The 22,710-nt window shown below is 46.9% G+C and overlaps 1 long non-coding RNA gene across 1 annotated transcript in view; it reads left to right on the forward strand.

Annotated features, from left to right (window-relative positions):
- Positions 1-19,707, forward strand: part of LOC141994596 (uncharacterized) — a 40,042-nt gene extending 20,335 nt beyond the window's left edge. The window contains exons 2-3 of the long non-coding RNA XR_012641180.1: positions 15,913-16,076; positions 19,388-19,707. This is a non-coding gene — a long non-coding RNA (uncharacterized LOC141994596). The remainder of the gene's footprint in view (positions 1-15,912; positions 16,077-19,387) is intronic.
- The last annotated feature ends 3,003 nt before the right edge of the window (positions 19,708-22,710 follow it).

Below are 22,710 nucleotides of genomic sequence, written 5' to 3' on the forward strand. Positions count from 1 at the left end.
CCCTGGGCCATAGATAGCGCCCGCTGGCAGAGGGGGGAGAATAGGTCTGAAGCACCGATTTCTAATCTCAGCCAATACTGGAGTGTTGTTTCCATTTTATTGCCTCCTTTGAGTAGATATGATGCCTCTCTTTTTCCACAGCAGGTGGATAAATTAAAACTCTTGTAGTTGTTCCATTTCACCAGAAATCGCTGGGCAAAGCATAGGCTGAGCTGAGCAATTCAGACTGCTTTCCCCACGACTGCATCACGCCATGAAAGAAGAAAGGCAGGTTGAATTCTCCACTGTCTGTTTTCGAACACACTTTATTTGGCCACCATCCCTGTGGGATCTGAGCGCCTCCCAAACAAAGGAATTTGTCCTCACAGGGTTAGCCCCAATTTCCTCATGCGGGACAGAGGCCCAGAGTGACTTGCCCAAGGTCAGAGCCAGGAATTTGAATCCAGGTCCTACCCCGGTACCTCAGACAAAAGGCCGTCTTTTCTCCGCAGCAGCCAACGAAAACAAACCATGCTTTCCTGCAGGAATCTGGCCGAGAGCGCAGCCCTAGACAGCGGCAGGCTGTCTGCGCATGGATTGATCTGCATGCTGTATAAATTAGAGAGGTGTTGAGAGTGGAGACGCTGAGCAGATGCAGCACTGTTTGATCCATTTTAAAAAGAAAACAGCCATTCTTCCGCTGCTTGCTGGAGACAGGCTTCCTTATCAGCCAGAGAGAAATGTCATCTCTGTTGCCCTCTGCTTTCTCCTCCACCTCCTGTTCTTTGTTCCTGGGCGCTGCAGGCCAATAACGATTAGACCCTTTCAGGAAACAGGCTTCTCTCTCTCTCTCTCTCTCTCTCCTCTGGCAGGCAGGAGGCTGAAGGAGGTGATGGAGGAAATAACAATCCTTAACGTGTTTCTGAAATATTGAGGCCGATGCCATCTGTCTCACAACGTGGTAGGAGGATGGGAATAAAACAGAACAGAGTGGTGAGTGAGTGGGTGGCATTATATCCCGGATACATATTGCAGTGCTGGGAGAATACTAGGGCACAAGACAGCTCCAGATGAGGTGTGCAGAGGAAGGTACAGTGCTGTGCGGCTAGACCTTGGTGCTTTTGGCCATTCAGCACTTGCCTTTCCACTGCCCACTGCTGTGTCTTTCGTCGTATTTCTTGCTTCTGTCATTGGTATGAAGGCCCCGACCCTCCAAAGACTTAAGCATGTGAGTAACTTTGCTCATTGCCGATGACAGATTTCTGTCACCCCGGCAAGATTCAGGCTTTCCCAGGTGAAAATTCGTCTGCATCAATCGATTAAATCCCCTTCAGGGGTTTGTGTCTCAGCGTCAGGTTAAAAAAGAAAAGACGAGAGAGCTGTTCCAACCCATCAGTACGTTGGGCCTGACCCTTGGCTGGTGGGGATGTGCTCGGTCCATTGGAGCTGATTGGCACCAACTGAGGATGTGGCTCGTGGACTCTGCTAAAGAAAAGAACGGGACGGCTCATGTAAGTAAAGTTACTCGTGCTTAAGTGCAGGCGAAAGCCCCCAACGAGAGACACCTCTCCACACGGAGCTGATGAAAATCAATGGAGACCCACTGGTGTCATGAGACTACGCCACTCTGTGCCAGTGGAGGGTCTGGCCTCAAGTGCTTAGGCTGGAGAGCGACTTCTCACGCAACTGTCATTTGTGAACCTGCCACAGAAGCAAACTAGGATTTGACAGACCGACACTGACCCATTTTCAACCAGGAGCACCTGCCTCTTGCTGTGGCAACATAAATCACAGTCACTTGCAAGCATTAAGGTACAGCGGAGGACACTGGCCGAGCAGGAGGACGGTTTGAACCATTCCGGGTTGTTGGTGTAGAATTATTTATATTGAATGTAACAAAATGGCGAAACCAACCTAACCAAGTCGTTGCCTCTCCCATTTCCATAGGGGCAGGGCCAGGAGGCCGACTACCCCTCAAACCGGTGTGACTTAATTCATGCAACGCTAGCAGGAGCTGGCGCCCAGTGCAGCAGAATCCTGCACTGTGTCCACTGCAAGAGCAGGGCATATGCCAGAGATATAGGGCAAAACCCATCACAGCCTCCCTCCAGCCACTGCCTTCTGTGGTTTCTGCTTGCAGGCAGGAAGCAGCAACGTGCTGTCATGGAGCGCCTTGTCTCGGGACTGCAGGGCTCATTCCTTCCCCATCTGATCCTCTGCCCCTGACAGGCCGGTGCTGTCGCATGGTCCATGCCCGCGTTGCAGGCAGCATGCAGGTCTCCTCCACCACTAATGCTATGCCTGCTACTGCTTGCTTGCCCCCTCCACTGGTGCTGTTGCTGCTGCTCTCCACCCAACACCCTGGGCACTGTTGCTCGGGGACTCAAGTGAAACTGGGTGGCTTGAATGGGGGTGACCTTTCACGGCCACACAGCCTAAACCTCTTCATGCAGCCTGGTGGTCCCAGACACAGCAGAAACCCCTCCTCACAACCTGGCCAGACTCCAGCGACACAGCTGGATGCTGAGGCATGTCCAGAGAGCCCTGCAAAGCTGAGGCTATCCGCTTTATATCCGCGGGCCACATTTGCGGATCGGATGCATATACAAATTTTGTATCCACACAGGGCTCTACATACCCATGCCCCTGAAGAAACACCAGGCTGAGGACCTCTCTTCCATCTGGCATAGTGGTGCTGATGAGAGAACCCATGCTAGTATCATCTCCTTGCTCCTGCAGCTTATTTGATTGCTGTGACCCCCCTCTCCCTCTGCGTTCCCCGGTCACAAGCAGCTTTTGGGTTGTCTGCAGGGATGCTTCCCTGAGAGTTGTTTGCATGAGTATTTGTGACATTTCAGCCTTCTGCGGGTACGCTTGCAGACCAAACCGGGCTTGCTCAAATGAGCGAGTATCAGCGGCTGTGCAGATGAGCAGAACCAGCTGGCAGGAATAATGAGGTAAACTTTTCTGCTGTGTTTCTCCAGCTTGGCTTCAGATGTGTTACTGCGCTGTCACTCGGTGCTTCCCAGCATGGGGCAGTAATTTTCCACTGTAAACCTCCACTCCTGTCAGCAATAACTAGCACAGTATGTGCATAATGCTATATCCAAAGGTTCATTTGAAACATTTACTCATAGGAATTATTTGCAAGGAAGTAACTTAATTTTTTATGCCCAGATCATTTGGGCTGGCTGCCTAAGAAGTCTTTAAGAATGAACAATGAATTCGTGAAGGTGTATTTGACTTTGCAGAAAGAGCACTCTGTGTTGTTATGGCACAGTGTCTCTTATAATCATTTCCTAGAGTTTCAAGCCTCTTTGGAAGTATGTCCAAGAGATCAATTGTCTTACATGGTACATTACTATGTTGTTTTGAAACCAACTTTCCTACCGGCTCTTTTGTATGTGGTCACCAACAGCAATGCTGGAGTATTTTGAACAGACTTGAGTGTAGTAATTACATTCTCTTCAAGTTTTTGATTAAAATAGTCATTAACTCTCCTGTCCTGGTAATACATGGCAGCCCGGCTACAGCTTCCTGGAATATCAATAATTCAGAGCCTGTCTGCCCTGCTTATATGTCACTTTTCTGCCAAAGATCTCGATCAGATTGTGACAGAGAGCATCAAACATAACGCAGGCCATTTAAAGGCTCCAAGTCTGCCCGAATTCAATGAGCTCGGAGTAAATACTGTCTCTAGTTCTTAGGTGTGCTGTTTCAAGAGAGCAGGATAAGATTTCTCTGCAGGTCTATGTCTTTCATCTGAGAATCTCAAAGCACTCTGCAAATATTAATTAAGCAGGATTAAATCCTGTGATGCAGCTACGTATTATTATATGCATTTCACAGATGGGTAAATTGAGGCACCGAGAGAATTAAACCCAACATAGTCCAAATCGGGTGCTCAAAGCTAAGCGCTTAAAGTCAGAAACTGGCACCTTAATAAATGTGGCCTGACTTTCAGAGGCACTCAAAAATGAGGTTGTGTTTATTTTTAGTGCATATATATATGCTGCTTTGGGCACCCAGGTTTGACATTTTTGGTCTAAACGACTTGTCCAAGGTCACAGAGCAAGATGGCGGGATGGCCAGGAACAGAACCCAGGAGTCCTGACTCCCGGCCCTGGCGCCAACACACTAGATTACATATGTAAAACAAAACATGATCCCACTTTAGCAACATAGACATGGAACTATTGGAAGCTTTCATTCGTGTGAAAGTGTATTTCCTGGATCCTCAGCTGGTGGGAATCTACTCTGGTACTTCTGTGGAGTGACCCTATTAACACTAGCTGAAGATCTGGCCTTGTCTAACATACAAACCCAGGTGAGAGCTCTAGGCCTGCTTCTAGAACAGGAAAAGAAAAAGGAAAAGAAAGCCCTGCATTGTATTATGCAAAGGTTCCTGGTCTGTGCACATCATCTAAAGGTAGTAGTGAGAGATTAACATTTCTATGCCCTGTCGGGATGGCTAGAGAGCTCTGGGTAGGGCCTTGGAGCACGACCTGGTTACATTCACATACAGTTTGATGCTGGTATATTGGGAAAATGCCCCGTGTTCAGGATGCTGTCATTCCCCTACAAATATAATAAACACCTAGAGATCTGGAAGCCGCATTAGCCCTGTCTAATGTATTCTCATTAGAGTCAGACAGGACAGGGGAATTGCTCAGGGCAAGGGGATGGGCACGTGAATAGGAAGATTGTTGTGGCCTGTTTTGGTATTCATTGCAGGAATATAACATTAAGAGACGTATTATTTCTTTATTGTCTGGCGCTGGTGGCAGAGGTTCCTGTCAATACAATCAGATGGAAGGCAGGAATTCTTTATGGCAACGTAATCAATTAGTGACTTTCCACCATGAAAGATCAGCCCAGCCGTGCAGCTATAGTCAGTTTTTGTGCCTGCCAAACTGCGGCTTTGTAGCTTATCAGTGTGATGTTTGACAGGTGGGGGATTTCTTGCGTGATCCTCTCCCTGCAATAACTTTATAGTATAGTGTTAGGGGCAGGAAAACATGCCTCTGTTTGCAGTACACGTGTGTTATTTTTCTCCAAGGAGCCATTATGTCTGCCATTGTGTATTGGAGTGCAGGCTGGCAAATGTACAGACTCGACTGCTCACGTCAGGGCCCCGAAGCAAGAACAAGTCTCTAGGTTATTCACAGATTTGGAGCCAATGTACCACTCCTCATTTAGCAGCTGTTGTCGCTGCATCTCACCTTTGGCTGGGAGAAGAGGGAATTGGCTCCCTCTGAGACTTGACACAAAATGCCTCTTCATGGCTTAGTTGACAGGAAGCAAAGCTGCGGTCCAGATGGCACCTCCTGCTTCTGCCATTGCAGGGCCCAGAAAGCTGATTCTGCTCTCAGCCTTGACTTGCATGGCCGCCTTTCTCCATTGGCAGCACAGTGGCCTGAACACCTGCCACTCAACCAACTTGCCTCTGCACTTTATCAGGGTGTTTACTCCTCTTGTTGCATTTTCTACCATTATCTCTTTTTGCTGCTCTACCTTTTTCTGCTGAGACACCTTTCATTTTAATTCATTGCAACTTCACAAAGAGAGAATTCACAGCTGTCTTCGCCAAAGCATTGAATGCTGGGAAGTCTTCTACGGCCACCCACAGCCTAATAGCAACACCTAGTTCTGGCCCAGGACCCTGAGCCTCTCTGACTGAAATGAGGTGACCCAGATTCCTTCATTTTCCCATGTGAAATTTGCCTCCATCTTTTTTTTGGTCTATACAGACTTTGACATCGTTGCCAATAACAGAAATACCAGGGGGCTCTGGGGAAAAAACAATATATATTTCATAGGGACCCACTAAAGGGGCGTAACGACCTCAGGCACATACGTTTGCTGTTTTCACATTGATTCTTTCATATCCCAGAATAGTTCCAGAGACAGATTTGGGCCAGACTCCCTGTGACTTGCATCTCCAGGTGCCCAAGGTGGATTCATGGCAAGAGAAACCAGGTAAGGTTGCCTCCCATCAGGGTTGTGATTAGGGCTCTTTACAACCCCATATGGCGGAGGCAGCCAGGGGGATGTGCCCAATCAGCTCCCTACCCACTTTTTAGGCTGCTGATAGAGGGGCTTTTCAACCTCCACTCCTAGACCTGGTGGAGGTCTGCAGCAGGGTCTACGCTGAGCGAGGCATCTCAGAGGTTGGGATTAATCTAGATCATAGTTCATTAACTTGTGCTCTTTCTGTGGGTGGAAAGCCTGGTCGTGCAGCAGCCATCACTTGAGGCCATCACCCCTCCTTTCTGTGTTGCAGGGTAGAGGATTGAAAATGTTTCACCTCAGGCCGGATCCTGGTAACATCTGTCTGCACTCAGGCAAAATCCCACTGGCTCCAATGATGGTTTTACCGGAAAAATCCACACCCCTCAGTGACAGTTGCCTCCTATGATGAGACAACTGGTTCTGTGGATGGAGGGAAAGCAGTGGACGTCTTGTTCCCTGACTTTAGCAAAGCTTTTGACACTGTTTCCCACAGTATTCTTGTCAGCAAGTTAAAGAAGTATGGGCTGGATGAATGCACTGTAAGGTGGGTAGAAAATTGGCTAGATTGTCGGGCTCAACGGGTAGTGATCAATGGCTCCATGTCTAGTTGGCAGCCAGTATCAAGCGGAGTGCCCCAAGGGTTGGTCCTGGGGCCGGTTTTGTTCAATATCTTCATTAATGATCTGGAGGATGGTATGGATTGCACCCTCAGCAAGTTTGCAGACGACACTAAACTGGGAGGAGTGGTAGATACGCTGGAGGGTAGGGATAGGATACAGAAGGACCTAGACAAATTGGAGGATTGGGCCAAAAGAAATCTGATGAGGTTCAACAAGGACAAGTGCAGAGTCCTGCACTTAGGACGAAAGAATCCAATGCACCACTACAGACTAGGGACCGAATGGCTAGGCAGCAATTCTGCAGAAAAGGACCTAGGGGTTACAGTGGACGAGAAGCTGGATATGAGTCAACAGCGTGCCCTTGTAGCCAAGAAGGCCAATGGCATTTTGGGATGTATAAGTAGGGGCATTGCCAGCAGATCGAGGGACGTGATCGTTCCCCTCTATTCGACATTGGTGAGGCCTCATCTGGAGTACTGTGTCCAGTTTTGGGCCCCACACTACAAGAAGGATGTGGAAAAATTGGAGAGTCCAGCGGAGGGCAACAAAAATGATTAGGGGATTGGAACACATGACTTACGAGGAGAGGCTGAGGGAACTGGGATTGTTTAGTCTACAGAAGAGAAGAATGAGGGGAGATTTGATAGCTGTTTTCAACTACCTGAGAGGTGGTTCCAAAGAGGATGGATCTAGACTATTCTCAGTGGTAGCGGATGACAGGACAAGGAGTAATGGTCTCAAGTTGCAGTGGGGGAGATTTAGGTTGGATATTAGGAAAAACTTTTTCCCTAGGAGGGTGGTGAAACACTGGAATGCGTTACCTACGGAGGTGGTGGAATCTCCTTCCTTAGAAGTTTTTAAGGTCAGGCTTGACAAAGCCCTGGCTGGGATGATTTAGTTGGGGATCGGTCCTGCTTTGAGCAGGGGGTTGGACTAGATGACCTCCTGAGGTCCCTTCCAACCCTGATACTCTATGATTCTATGACAGTTATACTGACCTCACCCCTGGTGTAGACAGCACTATGGTGATGGGAGGACTTCTCCTGCCAACACAGCTACTGCCTCTCGCAGAGGTGGACTCGCTATGCCAACAGCAGCTCTCCCATCCATGTAGGAGCATCTTCACTGAAGTCCTACAGTGGCAAAGCTGCAGCGTTTTAAGAGCAGAACTGCCCTAAGGGAGGGTACTTTCAGAACACAAAAGGCAGTTAATCACCCATTGAAAGTCAATGGGAATTGGGAGGGCCTTTAAAAATCTCTTCAAAGAACTTCAAGGTTTGGTCCTTGAATATTCAGAAGCAAGAGACTCTCCCAGCCTCCTACCCCGCCCCCCCCTCCCCCCAGATAACAGCCGGGGCAGGCTCTAAACTACTTGACAGAGTCACTCTGAGCAAGATGTTGGCACCCAGCTGTCCCTTTGCAGAAACTTGCAATACATATAATAATATGTCCCATTTCAGCTGTACCCAGTGTTACCAGTCCAAGTCCTTGTTTTCTGTGTTAAACTTCATCCCTTGTGCTGCAGAAGCCAAATCAGTCTAGCTACCTGCATTTGTGCAAATGCAGGCATTGTTCCTGTGCTGAATAATGAGGCTCTGGGTGAATTTTATCTTGGCACTCATTTGTGTTCTCTCACAGAATTATAGCTGGGAATCCAGCTGAATTAGATTCATGACTGGATGCCGTAAGCGGGTTGTAATAGCTTTATCAATCTTTCCATGGCTGATTGTCTAGAGTTATCATCCAGAAAAGCTGGACTTCCTATTCCTAATTCTTGGTTTTAGCTACAGGATGCTGATCTTCATACCACTGGCTGGGTTCAAATACCGGTGTAACAGCTGATCACCTTTTGTTTTGCACTCCCAGGTTTGGGCTGGGGCGGGAGGGAGACCTGGCTGCTGGAGCAGGAGTGGTCTGACACCATCCAAGGTGCTGAGAACGCTGGCTGTGGAAGGAGCCCTCTGACCCTCCAGCAACGTCACCATTTTAACAAGATCCTTCTCCAAGCTCTGCGTTGATGTACGATTCCTTTGCCAGCTAAGACAAAGCGTCCAGCGCAGCCAAAAGTCACTGTGGGCTATTCAGAGAGCAAACTTCTTCCCGCGTCCCCGCATCTCAGTGCTGGGGCCCAATCCTGCTTCCATTGAAATAAACAGGAGCTTGACTACTGACATGAGGGAGGCAGGATTGGGTCCCCATGTGGCCTTGCAAACTACAGGCCAAACCCTTGTTGCTCGACAATCTGTTATTCTGCAAAGTTCCACTGGGTTCAGGGAGAGGTAATTGGAGTGAGGAGTCCAGGCCTTGGTCCTGTATTTCTTGGGTTTAGGTGGTACAGATTAGTGGCTGAGGCATCGCTCTCTAAACAGGTAGCTGCAACTACTCTAGCTGGGGGATCGACATGCTGGCGCTGACCCTGCTCTGGCTAGAACGTGGGTCTGCAGTGGTGGCTTTTGCCTCGCCATTACACCGTCTAATATTAAACATCGGTGCTATGGAACGAGATGAGTGGGCATGAAGAAAGTAGAGGGCGGTGCCGTGACCCTGGATGTGACCATGCTAAGGATGATACGAGGAGTTAAAGCAGGAAGGAGGAGATGACTTCCGGCCCAGATGGCAGCTGTGATGTGTGTTAGGATATATTTCAGGCCTGTCTGTAAAGGCCTATACTCTAAGAATTTAGGTGTATTCTTATCACTTAGCTAGTTCTAGAGGTATAAAAGAGAGAATCCAAATCACTGTCTGACTGTCTAAGGCCTTTTCTCACTGAGACAGTCTGAGGCCCTGTTCTTAGGCTAAGGCCTTTGGCTAAGCATCAGAGGCTGCCATAAGCTGGGAAGCGACTGGTCACCTCCTCACATTCCAACCAAGTCACATTGAAAGAAGGTGCTATGGGGCTGTTAGGATACAATCCTGTCCTGATAATGCCTATCGCCTCCAGAGAAAGGGAAGTGCCTAGAAAATGTAAAAGGAAACTTAGTTTGATAGCATCCTGTCTGGCAAGAACTCACTTATCCATAGCTGGGATGGGAAATCCTCATTTCTGTGTTGTTCTATCATTGTAGTCCCCATTTCCCCATTGTTTGTCTGTATAATCTCTGTCTGGTTCTGTGATTGTTCCTGTCTGCTGTATAATTAATTTTGCTGGGTGTAAACTAATTAAGGTGGTGGGATATAATTGGTTAAATAATCATGTTACAATACATTACAATTGGTTAGTTAAATTTCAGTAAAATGATAGGTTAAGGTATAGCTAAGCAGAACTCAAGTTTTACTATATAGTCTGCAGTCAATCAGGAAGTAAGGGGGGGAATGGGAACAGGGAATGGGGGTAGGGAAATTGGAATCATGTTTGGCTAAGGGCAGGAATGGGAACAGGAACACAGCTGTAAGGCTCTGTGGTGTCAGAGCTGGGAAGGGGGACACTAAGGAAGGAAACTGGAATCATTGCTTGCTGGAAGTTCACCCCAAAAAACATTGAATTGTTTGCACCTTTGGACTTCGGGTATTGTTGCTCTCTGTTCATGTGAGAAGGACCGATGAAGTAAGCGGGTGAAGGAATAAGCCCCTAACAATGTGGTGGAGTGACTCAGCTGACGATGGGTTGCCATTCCAGAATCTAGCTTTGCTGGCTCCCTGGCGGTGACAGCCATAAGTGAGGATCCAACCCTGAGAGGGGTGAGTCCTGCCCCACTCCTCTGAGTGACTGGAGCCTTGGGCTCACCGGAGCTGGGCTGGCTTTGCTGTGTGGCGTACTGGGGGCAGGATTTGGAGAGCCCAGGCAGGCAGCTTCTGGCCATCCCGGGTGAGCCCTGGAGATCAGAAGCCCGGCATGGCTCCTGCATGCTCCTGCACAGCTGGATTTGCTGACGAGCCTGGTGGATCTGCCCTTCAGCAGAGCCAGGCTGGTTCCGTGCAGGGAGCAGTGAATTTCATCCAGGGGCTGCTCCATCTCCACCAGGACTCTAGGGTTCGCTGCTGAGCCATCCCACTAGCATTCTGGTGTGGGAAGGATTTCTACCCCTGGTGCCCCAGCAGACACTATGATGCACCAATCTCCCTGGCCCCATGCATTACACCTGCTACTTGAGCATGAAGAGGGGACAGGATTCGGCTTGTGGTGGGTACTTTACCCCCATGGTGTCAAGCTCAAAGCTTTCTCTGATTTCCTAGAATTGACTCATCCTGTGATGTTAGAACTGGGAAGACTGTGTCTACTTCACTGTCTACATTGAGACAGTCTGCTCCCCAGAGGGGGTATCCAGTGGCTCCCACCCCTGCGGCCATAGATGGTAGTGGGGCAACTGGGGCATGACAAGGGAGACCTCTCTCATCGGGATGGACAGTCAGAGTCCCAAGGGGCCCTTGTCTGTCTCTGAGCTGCATGCCCAGCACTGAGATCCACTAGCCCACAGACACACCCTCAGTCCCCACAGGCCACCAGCGCGTCCTACTAAAACCATCCCACCCAGAAGCACCTGTTTCTTAGGCATCCTTGGTTAGCCCTGGCTGCCTTCACTTACCCCTGTAGGCTGCTCCAGGGGGTCTCCTAGGGCCCCACGGCTGTGTTAGCCTTTGCAGGACTTCAGAGAGTGAGGCAGAAGGCTTGAGAATCTCGACAAGCCAGTGCGGGAGGCAGGGAGTTAGTTCGCAGGGCTTCCTTGCTCCGGTCTAACTCTCTGCAGGACCAGGCAGCAAATGGCAGAGGAACTGCTCTGTGCTCCCTGTAACAGCCAGCAGCCTGTCCCCAGAATCAGCCAGGCCAGTGCAGTTCTTTCCTCTGTGGGACTGAGCGGCAGTCACATGCCTCAGGGCCAACCCCTTGTCTTCAGTGCGTTCACAGCACTGGCCGCAAACTCCTCTCTTGTTATCTCAGGCCAAAGCCAATCTTCAGTTACACCCTGAGCACACCCTGAGAAGAGACTAAACCCCTTGCAGATGAGACTCCTCTCTACAGGCCTAATCCCTTGGTGACTTCCACCCTGCGCAGCCCTATTCAAGGCAGCACAGACTCCCAGGGAAGGAGTCTGGTTTCTATAGTCTGTCTATTCTCCCCTTGCTGGGTGTGCATAACTCCCATTAACATTGACAGGACTCACACATGCACTGAGGGGTGGAAAGACACCCCCCCCTTCCTCCGCCAAGCCCTCGACTCTGTCTCCCAACTGTCGTATTTGCAAAGTTGGCAGAAACATATGCCCACTTGCCACCTGTCTCATTCCAACCCTACTCCTCGGCTGTCACCTTGCTCCAGCTCCTCCACCCCAGGCTCATGAGTTAGTTAGATGTTTTGCCTTTTTAAAAAATTTTTTTACAGGTCAGCAAAGCTCAGTTATCCACCTGGCCCCTGCCTGCTCAGAGTAAAGACGCCCACGGGACAGTTCTGCCGTGCAGTTCCTTCTTGCATTCTGGATACTGTGCTTCCTGTTCTTCCTCGCAGCCTGCCCAACGCATGTGGGACTGGGAGCCCTTATGCGGCGCTTGGGCAGTTTACCATGTTAGCCCTAATGTGCAAAAGCCGATGTGCCACTGTAACCCACTGGCCAGTGTGTGTTGTGTCCGATTCATAGAGGCTATGAGTCTGTGACGGCCCCAACTCCAGAGCCTGAGGCTTTAGCTCAAGCTGTGGAGACTCGTACTTTCAACTCTGGAGGTCTCCAGTTCAATCTGTGGCATGTTGGCCAAACTGCAGCTGTTGTACAGCACTGTAGATTGGGTGAGCCAGGATGGGTCCCGCTGCAGGAATGTGCAGCCCTCTCCAGTGTGTATGGCTGTGCAGGTAGGGTAGAGAAGCCGAGTCCTGTAACAGAGGTATGCCCGGGAGTTGAAAGGATGGTCTCTGTTAGATCGAACACTCAATCCTTTGCACGGGAAGGCTAATTTGAATGGTAAATTAAAACCCATCCTAAAATATAGCGAAAACCTCCCCCACAACACACCCGCTGTGTGTTGTTCTTCACTACTCAGCTTAGTGAATTTTACCCACTTATGCTACCCAGATGCATCATAATATCTGCTTCTACCCTGCAACCCTGAACTCTGCAGAGCTGCTTCTCAGGAAGGGACCTTTTTCTCCAAACGAACGGTTACCTTATGGCTCTTCCCCAGCAAGAGCTCCTGGAGCTATTGAGAGTTAGGCTGGTGCACCACCCTGGGAATACATGAGGCCTCTGGCTTCTGTAGCTTCCCTCCGAACAGAACCAACATGCATTTTGTTCCACTGGCCCCTGCTCTTCTGGCCTTTGTGGAGCCAGGTTCTTCTTTTCCCAGATGGAGAGACAAGTGCAAAGACTGCCCCAGTCTAGCCCCTAAGTGCAAAGACTGAGCCTGTGCCAAGGATGGGGAGTAGGTGCCTTGCATCCCCTCCCATTCTTGGGTACCTACCAAGGGGTGGACACAGTCTAGCCTTACAGGCCTGGATTCTGCAATCCTTGCTTGGGGGAATGTCTTCTCATTTCAGGGGAATTTCACCTTCGTAAGAGCCGTCAGATTGAGCCCTCAGTTGAATCTGGTTCAAACTCATAAGGGGAGAACATGCTGGGGGATCATTTTTAAACTGTAAAATATACATTTTAAAAAATCCTTGAGCAAATTAATAAAAATATAGCCAATTATCATTATTAATTAGTTGTTAATAATTAATATAAACCCATCATCCTTCCCTCTGAGTCCTGGTGCAGAACAATCAGGAACTTCTACGGAACATCTATTTTCAACGTCCCCATGAAGTAATGGAAACTGAAGACAGCTGGATTAGCTGATGAACAGAAAAATCTCTAGAGCCACATTGACTCAGTCTTTCCCTGGCTGGCAGCCAGGAATAACCACACAGTGCTAAATAACAATAAATCTGAATTATTTATATAGGATACAAATTGCTCATTACAATCTAGTACTGGCATTTCTCTTACTGTGGGGTTTAAAAGGCCTGTGACATCATATGTCGCCCTCTGTGTTTTTCCTCGCTGCTATTTCCAGCAACTACTATCAGCAGAAAAAGGTAGAGCAGAGAATCCATGGGGGGTGGTGTCCTTAAGTGCTATGGTAATTACAAAACAGAGGATTTGTGCTTTTTTATGGTTTGATGCAAAAATAACTTGCTTGTGGCTTCGGCGTGCAGCGCCAGAGAGATGTGCTCAAACCAAAGGAAGGCCTCGGTCACATGACTGCCACTCTAGACAGAAGCACTTTCTCTCCCACAGGTGAAATCCTCCCCGGTCAGAAGGTCAGCAGAAGGGGAATTTAACCCACAGGTTCTTACGCGGGGCTTGAATCTCCATTCCGCACCAGCATGCCTCTGCTGACTTCAGTGGAGACATGTCAGCACAAGTCTGGCGTAATAGGATGGAGAAGTAGATACCTATGCCTGAAAAATGTCTAGCAGTTTGTAACATGTACACATGCTGGTCAATCTATTGCTCCCCTGCCTGCAGTAAACCCTTAATCTCCTATGGTGGACCTGCCGCTGCACCTGTATGATCACTAATCCATCACTGCAGCTGCAGATGCTAACTGGTTTAATGAAAGGTTCAATGGAGGAGAACAGCAACAGAAAACACATATGCCTGCCTACACCTAGGCATTAAATGACCCTGATAAGTGAAAACATTGGGTTGGGCCAGATCCTCAGCTGGTGTGAATCTGTGATTCACATGGAGTGATGCAGATTTACGTTGGCTCAGGATCTGACCCATTGCTGGAAAACTCACCTGAGTATTGGGATAAACAACACTTGTCTCTGAACAAGACAATCTATGTTTCTGCTACTCTTTCAACAGTAGCTGTTTTCTCAGTACCGTATTAACAAAAACATCCCCAAACCTTCTGATAGTGGAACTTTTAGACTCTAATTTAGAAGAGATTCTGTGATTAATACAAAAATTCCTTGGCTATATGATTCCCCGTGGATAGAAGAACAATAAAATAACCCATTAATAATGTACACCGGAGCCATTGAGATAAATAGTAGCATAGTCATAGTAATAAATTCAGAATGAAATGAAATCCTTATTTTCAAGCAATGGTGTAGTAAAAATGCTTTGAAAGACAGTGATTTACTGATATGTTACCTGCAAAATCGCAGTGTTTATTCAATGACCTGGGGACCATCCTATGGAAAACGAGCATGAGATATGTAAAGAGAAGACATTACCATAGCTAAGTCATCAATATTTTCCCGTTTCTTGTTTTTCAATTTTTAACTAAAATACTAGGTTGTTAGTCAAGTGAGAGAAACAGTGCATTAAATATAACTTGATCAGAATTCTGATCTTACTTTGCCCTAGTTGCTGGAGGCACAACATAAAGGTTAATAACAGATACAGGACCCCGTGCATTTAACCACAGCACTGCTACATATCACAAAGTGACAATTAGAAACTCCTGCGGAATACCAATGGCCGGTGATCAAACAGACTTCAGCAAAACCAGTAGATATCACATTATCCCTGTTCTTCATTCATCATTTATCTGACAGGGTACAAAGATTATATTGAGCGTTGGGGGTTGCTCTTTCTGTTTTGTCACACAAATGATCTACCATATAAGATGAGGGCAAGGTGGGGTGGGAGGGAGAATGAAATCAGCTTTACTTCAGTGAGCTTCGTCAGCAACTTTGCGACAACCCCTCCCCTTTGCTCTAGCAAAGAGGAGACTACTGAGTTCTTCAGGGCTCAGCCAGCACTAACCAGGCACACCTGGAAGGCTTGCTCTGTCTGGAGGGGTGGGGAGGGGGAGTTTAAAAAGAGACAGCCTGCCACAGGAAGGGGCAGAGAAAAAAGAAGACAGCTGAGCACAGAAACAGATCAGTCATGATGGTGCCTGTCTCAGGCCTGACTGTCCCCGAGACTGCATGGACCAGGTATAAAGCATGGTGATCTAAGAGGAGGGGCTGGAGGCAGACCTTAATTAAAGATATCAGCTGATAAGCCAAGCCCCAAAGGGGTGACTCCAAAAGACTGCCTAAGAGACAGACCACCTTTGCTTTCCTTTTCCTCTGATTCCCCTCTCTCTCAAAGGAAAGAGAGAAAAAAGGACCTTTTGATGGTTGTTTGGTTTGCTTGGAGAAATCCTCAAGTGCTACAAACAGGGGCAGGTCATTGTAAATAACTTAAATCGTAGTCTGTAGGGGACTTGGGAGCCCCCCCCGGCAACTTGAAATCTGTTTATAAGGAACTGGTATAATGATTGAGGGGATTTTTTAAAATTGGTATCCGTAACCTCATTGAACTACATAAGATGACTGTCTTCTGTGAACAGCATGGACTGACAGCGACTTTCACTTTTCTCTCTCTGCTAACAGAAATCATAATGCTGCTCTTGGCTTCCAGTGGGCCCCGCTTGCTTGGCAGAATGTACTGGACTCTAGATCCTGCCGACCAGGGTATGTGTGTGTCCACAGTTACACGCTGTAGGCTGCACTGAAAGCAACGGGAGTGGAAAACAGACGGAAACTCACCATGAAACGTATGTGGCAGATAAGTTAATTAAAGAGTAATAACTCTTTAAGTCGCATTTTGAGTACTAGCTACTTCCGAAACAAATGAATGGCAAGCCATTAGGCACTCAACATTTATTTAATTAGGATGACTATAAAGAGTTATTATTCTTAGTAATTTGATGTTTCTAGCTATCTGTGTTCTTAATTATTCCTTGTGTTGTGATGCACCTCTCCTTCTGTCTACAGACAGTGTACGATGCCTCACGATCAGCAGCTTCCATCATATTATCATTCACGCTTTGCAGGCCGCCCCCATATCTGCAGCAGGATGTAAATCTCACTGCCTGTAAAAACTCCTTTATGAGCGTACACATAGATTGTCAAAGGCTTAAAACTACCATTATAATTCAGTCTCCTATTTGTTGGACTACTTGAGCTTTGACTTTGTGGGCTGTAATGTTAACAAAACCCTTGACTGAACGTATAAGTCAATGTCAACATGTAACCTCACTAAGTGCTCTGTAACCTTTCAGGTGTAATATGGGAACCTAACTTGCAAAGCAAAGTGTAGTATTAATTATTATTATGTATTATGATTATTACCATATGATTATTTGTACAGTGCCAAGCACAATGGGCCCTGGTCCATTACTAGTAATGAACCAGGGCCCATTGTGCTTGGCACTGTACAAACACAGAACAAAAAGACTGTTCCTGCCCCCAGAGCTTACAATCTAAGGATGAGACAAGAGACAACAGATGGCTACAGACACCTCGAAAGGGGAGAATGAGGGCACAATGAGACAATATTGGTCGGCATGACAGGCAGAGATCACCACATACCAGCAGCCTATCCATTGTCAAGTTTTTGGCAGTATCATGGCAAAGGAGAGTGTTGTGCCTTCTTGGATTTTTTTTCAGTGGTTTATCCTTTTGTGTTTAAGGAAGTTTACAAGATTGAGACATGCAAATACTAAGCTTCCAGTGAGTAAGGGGAAGGTCGGATATGTGCTAAAGGTACTAGACTAGGACTCAGGAGATTTGGGTTCCCTTCCCAGACTTCCTGTGTGACCTGGGCCAAGTCACTTGTGGGCTGGTTATTTACAGGTGAGAAATGCCCACAACTCCAATGAAGTCAACGAGCCCTGTGGGTGCTTGGAAAATCAGGCCCTTTATCTCACTCTCTGGCTCAGTTCCCCCTTTATAGAGTGGTGATAATAGTACTGCCTTTGTCTGTCTTGTCTATTTAGGCCCTAATTCAGTAAAGCATCCCTATTCAGGACAGCACTTAAGTATGCACCTAACCTTAAGCACGTGCTTAAGTGTTATCTTGAATTGGGGCCTTTGATTGTAATCTCTCTGGACTGGGGACTGTCTCTTAGTATGTGTACATATATGCACAATTCATAGTAGCATGGGCCCTAATTTCGGTTGGACCTCTAGGTCTGTGGTTCTCAACCAATGGGCTAGGGCCCACTGGGGGGCCGCAAGCAGGGTTTTTTTAGGGGGGGGGGAGGGGGGCACCAAGCAGGGCTGGCATCAGACCTGCAGGGGCCCAGGGTAGAAAGCCAAAGCCCCATCACCTGGGGCTGACATCTGGGGCTCCAAGTCCCACCACCTGGGGCTGAAGCTGAAACCTGAACAACTTAGCTTTGCAAGGCCCCCTGTGGCTGTGGAGTTTTTATAGCATGTTGGGGGGGGCCTCAGAAAGAAAAAAGATTGAGAACCCCTGCTCTAGGTAATAGGTACCCTACCCAATATTTATAATTGACAGCTGTAATATTTGTTTTTCCCTATTTGAGATAAATATCATCAATAGTCACCTAATTCCTATGACTTATTTTTAACAGATACATTTTTTTCCCTTTCAGATGTATGGATTTTCTCAGCACTATAAATCAAACTAATAGGTGATATATGGGCCTAATTCTATTTCTATTGAAGTCTATGGAATTTTTTCCTTTGACGTCAATGAGAGCAGGATTGATTTCTATGTATGTTCCATTTGTTGCTGAGATTTTAAGAATGAATTTTCTTTTTTCCATTGCCAAAGACAGATAACGGCAATAGAGGTAGAGGAGTCATCTAATAACCACATATTAATACATGAATCATCACCTTAGAACCCAACTCAGTAAAAGACTGAAAGGAAAATAACTGAACTTGATATTTTGGCTGTCTGAAGTAAAGGATTTTCCAAATAACACACAGCAGAAAATCTGTAAAAACAAGATGATAATTGCAGAATAAATTTTCACTTTAGCTTTGGGATCACACACATCCTTTAAATGCTGTTTAAATGCATTATAATACTTAGGACTCTACTTGAAAACCCCTTTGTGCTTTGCTGAAACCCGAGCAGAGAAAATCTGTTAAAACTCTCACTTTTAAGCATACCTAATCACCTTCTGACATAGAATTCTCATTCAGTATTTTAAAGTGAAATAGCCACAATGGAGGATAGTCCAAATAAATCCAAGAAATCTAAATAAAATATTTCCATTCTAAATTACGACTCTTCCATTTATGGAAGGTAAAAAATCTGACTCTTCTCCAGTTCTGCTTATTCTTCATGGTATTTTTGATATTGCCTGAATAAAAAAAGTATATCCCCAAAGGCACAATTGTGACTGAATACCAGAGCCCCAATTCACATAGCAGGGTGTGAGACTGGGGAATTCATTTATCCTGTTCCTGCTGAGGAATCCAGTAGTTTTCCAGTGATGAAGTTGGTGACAAAGCACTGCAATCAACAGCAGTCCTTGGTGTTGCCTACAGTCTTGGTGATATGTGCCTTTAAACTTGAGGGTGGCCCAAGCCACATAACCTGAATCCAGGTTTTTGAACCTGCCTCAACCTCAGAGTTATTTGGATTTGGGGCGCTGTTTCCAAAGATAAGAGCATGGAAGGATCCAGCAATGATGGTAGAGGACCTTGAAAAGTTGTGCGGTCATTTAAACAAGAGTTTAACAGTAGAACCCCTATTTTATTAATCTAATTGAGGATTGAGAGATTCATAAAATTGAACGTCTCGAAACTAGAGTAGGTACAGTGCATAGGCTGTAGTTTGGTGCACTGTATTGCCTCCTTCTTGCCCTTCAAACCCCACTGCACAGTGATTTCCAAACCACTGAAGGCATGAGGATGGGAAGAGCTGTTGACTTGTTTTTCGTCAACATCACTTTTGTGATGTGGGGTTTTTTCAGGTGGGAAAACTAGTTTGTATAACTGGTCATTTATAAGATTTAAATGTTTGTAAAATCAAGGCTCTACAGTATCTATTTCCTTGAGGACTTCCGTAGCAAGCGCCAAGGATAACCTCAACATTTTGTCACAGTAGATGCTGTAGTGCTAACAAGTGCCCACAAAAGAAACAACTGGATAAAGAACTGCGAAATGTGTATGCTAGAGATCTGGCCCAGGCAGACTGTCTGTCTGGGAGGATACGACGGGGCACAAGGCATGACTGCGCTGTGGATTGTGTGCGCTGAACAGGCATGGCTGGACTACAGTGGAAGAATGCTGACTTAAGAGGAGCTGAGGCATCTCTAAGAAATTTATTTCTCCTTTGTATTTAGGTGTAAATGTAGTGGTTTTTCTACTTAAGGAAAGGGTTGAAACAGATTGTGAAATTGCCTTGGCTCTTGTAAACTTTTCAAACCTTTATGATAATCTATTTAAGATTAGTTGATCAAGCTAAATGTTGCATTTTGCACAGTTCTATGCTTCATTCCCCTTCTGCGTGTTGTATTGAACTGATACTGGCTTTTGATTGTCTAACCAAATAGGCTGAAGTTCTTTAAAGCAAGGACATTTGCCTTCTATGTGCTGAGTTTTTGAAACACTCTGCTTGGGAGTAATATTCCATTAGCTCCATTTGGCCTATTCTGCTACCCTTACTTTAAGAAGTAATTGTGGCATTAAGTACACCAATGTGCCCAACGATAAAGGAACTGGGCCTTTAAATTTAAAGTTTTCTTTTTTATTGTTTTATTTTAATGTGGGGAAACTGACAATTTATATTGAACTATATTCCCTGTACAGCACTTTGAGAAGTTCTAATACAAAAGGTGCTAAATATAAGAAATGTATTGTATATGACCTATTACATCTGGCATAGGAATGTAAATGCATCACTATGGTTTTGAATTCATTTGCAACTGTGAATTTCTGAAAGTGACTTGCTGTGATGACTACGGTTATAAGTACCTATTGTGTTCTTTTTTTAAAAAAAAAAAAAGCAATAACCTTTCAGAATCCTCACACTTCTTTGCATTTTACTTTATGATTCTGCCTTCCCTATGTAACTTTAAAAAATGAATACTTTAGAAGAGGGATTGTTGTGTGCATGTGACCATGGAAGCAATCTTTGGGAGAAACTTGAAAAATAATTCTGTTCACATTTTGAAAAGTCATCAGAATCACAATTTAATTTTAAGATCCTTCAGTTGCATGTGACCTTTGGCATCATTTTAAGTAACATAACAATGAAGCACCATAAGATACTTTTCCCTCTTCTACAATTTGTCCAAAAGTGATTAATTAAGATAATGCTTTAATTAAGGCCCTTACTGAGTGCTTTTTCACTTTGTTAATTTGAAATCAGTGAAAGGTCAATCTACCATTATCCTCCTGAGTTCATGAAGCGCTAGACAAAGGGATTTAGGTGCCTCAATCCAAAATTTAGATCCTCAAATCCCCCTCCTTAGCTGCTGTCTAACCCTGAGGGCACCTTTGTTTCTGTTGCTAAAGTCTCCTAGGTGCTTTCATTTCTTCTGCTGGGTATGCATACAGCCACCTACGGGTATGTCTGCAACATAACTTCCAGCTTGGGTAGACATACACTAGCTTTGATTGTGCTAGACTGTTGAAAATAGCAGCACAGTTGTTTGCTGAACACACAGCAGGATGGGCTAGGGCAGGGGTGGGCAAACATTTTGGCCTGAGGGCCACATATGGGTATGGAAATTGTATGGCGGGCCATGAATGCTCACAAAATTGGGGGTTGGGGGTTCAAGAGGGTGCTCTGGGCTGGGACTGAGGGGTTGGGAGGGTGGGAGAAGGATCAGGGCTGGGGCAGGGGTTTGGGTTGTGGGAAGGGTTCAGGAGGACAGGCTCTGGGTGGCACTTACCTCAAGCAGCTCGCAGAAACAGCGCCATGTCCCCACTCCAGCTCCTACCTGGAGGTGCAGCCAGGCGGCTCAGCGCACAGGCACCACCCCTGCAGCTCCCACTGGCAGTGGTTCCTGGCCAATGGTAGCTGTGGGGGCAGCACTTGGGGTGGGGGCAGCATGTGGAGCCCCCTATGCATAGGAGCTGTAGGGGGGGGGATATGCTGCTGTTTCTGGGAGCTGTGTGGAGTGGGGCAAGACACTGACCCTGGTCCCTGGCTGGAGTGCCAGAGCGGGGCAAGCCCTGGACCTCACTTCCCGGCAGGAGCTTGACGGCCGGATTAAAATGTCTGGAGGGCCGGATGTGCCCCCGGCCGTAGTTTGCCCACCCTTGGGCTAGGGGCCCTGAGTACAATCCTGTCCAAGATCCTCAGTGTATATAGATGGAAGTTGGTATGCATCTGTCTTTAGTGCACTAGCGTGATCAGTGCAAGCATGGGTATGTCTACTTGAGCTGGGAATTGCATCTTCCAGCTGCAATGCAGACATACCCTATGTCCCAGGTGCCTAATCCTTACACTAGCTCTTGCCCACCTGTCTTGCCTATGGGACTGGATCCAACAGGTGTGCTCAGATCCCAGACACTGAGAGTAGAAAGCACTGCATCACCTTTGCAACCATTAGCCCAGGGGTTAGAGCACTTGTCCAAAATGTGGGCGAGCTATGTTCAAATCCCCCCTCTACCAGCTATGGAGTAGGAATCTGAACCCAGCTCTCTCTTCTCCCATGTATTTAGATGGGGGTATTGTGGGGGTAAATCTCCCTCAGTCTCCTCTGTTGAAGCTGTTCCACTGTGTCTGAAAAACTTATGTAGCCAGTGAGAGTACAAGAATGGCTTTCTAGGCAGTGGTTAGGGCACTCACTGGGAATTAGGAAGAGTCAAGTCCCTGTTCCAATTACTATTTAATTATTTATATAAAGTGGAACAGCTTCAACAGGAGACACTGAGAGACCCATGCCAGAATCCCCTTCACCCAGTCGTTAGGGCACTCACATAGGCTAGCTGGGGTCAAATCCCTGCTCCGCCTCAGGGGATGTCTACACTACAGCCCTAAGTCAATCTATGTTAGGTTGACTTACAACCACCACACGAATTACTGTGGTGACTGATGTCCACACGACCCTCCTCCTGTCGATGGTGTGCATCCTCACCAGGAGCGCTTCCACCAACTGAAGAGGGGCAAAGTGTGAGTCAGGGCAGGAGTGGAGGGCAGCCGCTCGGGCTTCATGGCTCCCGAAGTGGGGAATGGGGAGCCTCCGGGCAGGAGCCCGGCTGGAAGTGGACAGCCAAGGGCAGCTGGGCTCTAGCTGCCCATCTTTCTTGTCAATTTAACAGCTCCAGTATGGAGCAGTATGACAAGAGAGCCAATAGCTGATGAAAGCAACGCAGTATCTACAGAGACACTCCGTCACCCTAACTACACCGACATAAGCCCTACACCTCTCATGGAGTTCTGACTTCGGTGTACTAGGGCATTTACATTGGTGG

Source organism: Natator depressus, chromosome 10 (assembly GCF_965152275.1).
Source record: "Natator depressus isolate rNatDep1 chromosome 10, rNatDep2.hap1, whole genome shotgun sequence".
Taxonomy (NCBI): Eukaryota; Metazoa; Chordata; order Testudines; family Cheloniidae; genus Natator; species Natator depressus.